This window comes from Nothoprocta perdicaria, unplaced genomic scaffold (assembly GCF_003342845.1).
Source record: "Nothoprocta perdicaria isolate Ctin4 unplaced genomic scaffold, notPer1 scaffold_12, whole genome shotgun sequence".
Taxonomy (NCBI): Eukaryota; Metazoa; Chordata; class Aves; order Tinamiformes; family Tinamidae; genus Nothoprocta; species Nothoprocta perdicaria.
Window position 1 is genome coordinate 2,633,521 of NW_020454316.1, and position 5,291 is coordinate 2,638,811.

Consider the following 5,291-nt stretch of genomic DNA (forward strand, 5'->3'; position numbering starts at 1 on the left):
CCCCCCCCCGGCAGCTCCCGCGCATGCGCAGAGCGGAATGAGGCCGCGCGTGCACGAGCACCCCGTGCACGAGCACTCCTGGTGTGCACAGAGCACCCGTGCATGAGCACCCCGTGCACGAGCATTCCACAGTGCACGAGCACCCCGTGCACGAGCACCCCGTACACCAACCCCGCTCTGCACAGCCTACCCCCATGCACGGGACCCCCCATGCACAAAACACCCCCTGCACGGGAGACCCCCATACATGGGACCCTCCATATGCATGGGACTCCCCCCATGCACTGACCCTCCCATGCATGGACATCTCCCATGCAACAACACCCCATGCATGGACCCTCCTATGCATGGACCCCCCAAGCATGGATCCCCCCACATTTATGGACATCCCCCCATGCATGGACACCCCCCCCATGCACGAACACCCCGTGCATGGACCCCCCTCATGCACAGGACTCCCCTCGTGCATGGACCCCTTCCTTGCAGGGGACTTGCCCTCTGCGCTGACCCCCCATGCACAGACCCCCCTCCAGAGATCCCTCTCACCACACACAGACCCCCAGCACTGCCCCACTCCATGCACGGACCCCCCAATACTGCCCCCCTCATGTGCTCTAAAGCCCCCCCGTGTACCCCCCAACATATGGGCACCCCAAGCCCCCTGCACTGCCCCCCATGCACAGGTGCTGGTCCTGCACAGGGTTCGGCAGGGTGGGGCCCCACGCGGGAGGGCTTTGGGGGGGCTGCATCAGGCCGGGGCCCCCCCTCCCATATTATGGAGGTGCCCATATTATCGYTCCCGCCCAGCTCCTGTGTTTGCCCTTCCCGGCGGGATCTGGGGCGGCTTCGGAGCGGTCGCGGGCCTGGAGGCCACGGCTGCAGAGTGGTGCAGGGAGCGGCTGCGCATGGGGGTCCCGCACATGCCGGGGTCACTCCAGCTCCCTGATCCGGCAGGGATGCAGCAGGAATCCCCCCGGACCGGGAGCGCTCCAGGAGAGGCCGGATCCACTGCAGGGCTGAGCCCTGCGACTCCCACCCAGCCTCCCCATTGCTCCCTCTCTGCCCAGGCCCCAGTGAGGAAAATCTGCCCGGGCTTCCCCGCTTGCTCCGGAGCAGGAAGATCCCGCGGGCACCGGCGGGTCCCCGCGCGCTGCCCGCCTCTTTGATGTGGCGCCGGCCGCGTCGGCGCCCGCGCTGCCCATTAATCCAGCCCCATCAAAGCCGCTTTCATCATCCCCGTCCCGGCTGCCGACGCTCCCGGGGTGCCGGGACTGGCGCCGCGGCCATTTGGGGACAATTTCCAGCCTTGTCCTCCAGGCTGAGGGCCCTGTGGCTGGAGGCCGCCCCGAGCCATCGTGGATTATCCGCCCCGTTCCCGCACATCCTGCCTTTGGGAGCACGGCCACTGCTCCTCCAGGCTCTTCTCCGGAGCGCCTGGTCCTGCATCCTTCCACCACGGCCTTTGTCCTGGAAAAAAGACCCTCCGTGTCACCACGGGCAGTTCCCRGTGCCCAGGACACCATCCCGGATCTCCCTCCAGGCGCATCCCACGTGCCACCCCCATGGAGCGGGACGGGAAGGGGCTGCTCCATATCCCGATGTGTCCCATGCCGCTGGCCGGCTGAACCCGGCGCCGCTCCGTGACCCAGCGGAGCCGCCCGGCGGGAAGCGGCTGGTGCCGGGGCCGACTCCGACCTCGCCAAAAAATCCGGCCGAGCGGGACGAGCCTCTCTGCAAACCCGTCAGGCCACGTTCAGCCTCCCCGGCACCCACGGAGCCAGGGGCAGCACCGGCGCCCGTCCCGCTGCTGGGCAGAGATCCCGGTCCCGCGGGCATCCGACATGTGGGATAGACAGGGATGTGATTGGGATTCCTGATCCCATCCCACCGTGACCAGCTGGGGCGGGAGCGGAGCAGCGGAGCAGCTCCCTGAAGCCCTGGCGTGTTTTTCTCCAAGTAGGATGATTAAAATAATGAGAAATGGGAATATGGAAAATAAAAGGGAAGTGGAAAGCGTTGGTCAGGGARCCGCGATGGCGGCGGCGCCAGGAGCCGCCGTGACTCAGGGAACCAGGCGGGAGGGCATGAGGAGGCGACACCGGCTCCCACCCGGGACCTGGGAAAAGCGCCCCGGGAAAGACCTGCGCCCTGGGAAAGGGATCCCTGGGACCCAAAGCGCCGGGATGCACTGGGAATGCAGGAGCCATGTGGGTGCTTGGCTGATGCCAGGAGCCCAGGTCCATCCCGCACTGGGACCACGGGAACCTCGTTTCTTGTGTCCCATTTTGCTGCAGAGATTCATCCCATGGGAGGTGCGGGGATACCTGAGGGCACTGGAGACACCCGGGGCTGTCGGGGTTTTTATCCAGGTGTTCTCCTGTGCAGGGGCCCCAGGACATGGCCCTGCCGGGCACAGCCAGGCACAGCTGGGCACAAGCGGCACAGTCGGGCACAGGCGGTGCCATCAGGCACAGGCGGGCACAGCCAGCACAGTCGGACACAGGCGGTGCCATCAGGCACAGGCGGGCACAGCCAGCACAGTCGGACACAGGCGGTACCATCAGGCACAGGTGGGCACAGCCAGCACAGTCAGACACAGGCGGTGCCATCAGGCACAGGCGGGCACAGCCAGCACAGTCGGACACAGGCGGTGCCATCAGGCACAGGCGGGCACAGTTGGGCACAGCTGGCACAGTCGGCACAGTCGGACACGGTTGGGCACAGTCAAGCACAGATGGTACCGTCGGGCACAGCCGGCACAGTCGGGCACAGGTGGGACGGTTGGGCACAGTCGGGCACAGACGGTACCGTCGGGCACCCTCGGGCATAGCCGGGCACAGTCAGGCACAGCTGGCACAGCTGGCACCATTGGGCAGTCAGACACAGTCAGGCGCAGTCGGGCACAGCCGGCACCGTTGGGCACAGTCAGGCACAGCCAGGCACAGTCAGGCACAGCCAGGCACAGGCAGGCACAGGCAGGACAGTCGGGCACAGCCAGCGCAGCCGGGCACAGTCGGCAAAGTCAGGCACAGGCAGTACAGCTGGACACAGTCGGGCACAAGTGGCACAGTTGGGCACAGCCGGCACAGTCAGGCACAGTCGGGCACAGCCGGCACAGTCGGGCACAGTTGGGCACAGTCAGGCACAGTCAGGCACAGTCAGGCACAGTCGGGCACAGCCGGCACAGTCAGGCACAGCCAGGCAGTCAGGCACAGGCAGGACAGTCGGGCACAGTCGGGCACAGTCGGGCACAGTCGGGCACAGCCGGACACAGTCGGGCACAGGCGCACACAGGCGGCAGGGAGGACGGGCGCAGCGGGGCCGCGGGGCTGCCCCGGAGCCTCCCCATCCCCGACGGGTTCCGGCCCCCCGTCCCAGGGGACACTGAGGAACGAGGAACAACCYCCGTCCCCCCGGGGAAACCCGGCACCCCCGGCGCCCCCGGCGCCCTCCCGCGGCCCGCAGGCCCGGCCCGCGCAGCCCCGCGGCCCCCCGGAGCCCTGGCGTCTCCCCAGGGATTTTCCACACCAAAGCTCAACAGCGGAGCGACCGGGCGGAGCTGCAGCCAAGCCCAGCAAAGCTGCGCTTGCCCCGCATGGTGCCCTACACTGGGGCCGGTGACCCGGGGACGGCGGCGGAGCGGGTGACGGAGCATCATTCCCGCTGGAGGGAACCGCAGCCTCCGGCCTCCATGCCCTCGGCCTCCTCCTCCTCCTCCTCCTCGGTGCCTCCCGGTACCCGTGCGGCTGGGCCGAGGCTGCCACCTCCCGGGCAGAGCCCGCCGGGCGGCTCCGCTCCGGCGGCTCCGGCGCTCCCGCAGCTCCAGGCGCCTGGAAGCGGCTCCTGGCTGCACTCGGAGCCGGCTGCTGCTCCGGGGGTGCTGGGGGATGTGGGAGGATGAGGAGGGAGCTGCGGGGACCGGGCACTGGGGCAGAGAGCGGCGGGGAGCTGAGACAACAGCACTGGAATGGGATGGGGTGGGATGGGATGGGATGGGAACCCGYGCAGCCCAAGCTGTGACAGCCGGAGGCTCCGACCTCCCTGAGCTCCTCCCTCCCCGCTCCAGGCCTGCTTTTCCCTGCAAATCCCAACGGGCCGGGCTGGGGGCTCTGTTCCCACGTGCGTTTTTCCTGGGAAGCTCCGGAGCCTGCGCGTGCCGGCGAGGATCACCCACTGCATCCAAGGGGCGCGGGCAGGGAGCGCAGCTCCGGCTGGGAAAGCTGCCTGCCCGGGGCGCTGGGGAGCTTTGGAAGCTCCACGGGATAAAAATACCGATAAAAATACCCGCTTCCCCCCGCGCTGCTCATAGAAACTCGAAGGTGTCGCTGCTTCCTTCCCGCCCCGGCGCCCCGCGAGCTGAGTCACGGCCGCATCCCGCCGCGCTCCGGTGGGACAGGGACGGAGGCCGGAGCGGCAGGGCCGGCGCGGGCATCCCGCGGGATCCTGTGTGTGCCGCGGCCGGGGGCGCCCGCCGGGCGGCTCCGAGGCTGCGCTGGGGATTTACGGACCCCCCGTTTCCATTTGCAGGGCGAGACCCGCGAGCGAGCGCGGAGCCGCACTCCCCAGGGTAAGGGCGACTCTTCCCCTCTCTCCTCCCGCGTTATTCCCGCTTCCTTTGCCGCCAGCCGCTGCAGCCCGGCCGGGGGAGCTGGGGCTGCTGCTGCTTGGAAGCGTGTTGCAGGCACCGGCGCCATGCGGCTGTGGGGCAAACGGGACCCCGCTCCAGCACGGACGGTGTTCCCAGCGCTCCGGGCATTCCCGGTGTTCCCAGCGGATACCAKGGAGCAGATCCGGGGGTCTCTGCAGTGCCTCCCGCAGGGCCCGAGCCCGCGGCCGCCCTCGCCGCACATGGACCATTTGCATGGGAGGGCGCAGGGGGGAAGCCCCAGGAAGCGCCGGCCGCGGCGCTAATCAAATCCAGCCCTAATTATAACGGGACGGGAGCCGGGCCTAGCGGCACCGCCGCTCCGGCCACCGTGAGTCTGGGACGTGGCAGGGCCGGCGGGAGCGAGGCTGGGAATGCGGGGGCTTTGTGTTGGGGCCGGTGGGCTTGGAAGCGTCGGGAGCGTAAGGGGGTGGTAACGGGGACGGGGGGCTGCACAAGTGGAGCGCGGGGATGGAGCCGCGTGGCAGCAGGGGGAGGCGGGAAGGGACCCAAAGGGGCCAGTTCRGTTCCCAGGACCCAAATGGACCAGTTTGGTTCCGAGGACTGGAATGGGCCAGTTCAGTTCCCAGGACCCACGTGGGCCAGTTCGGTTCCCAGGACCCAAAGGCACCGGCTGTGCCCGCGG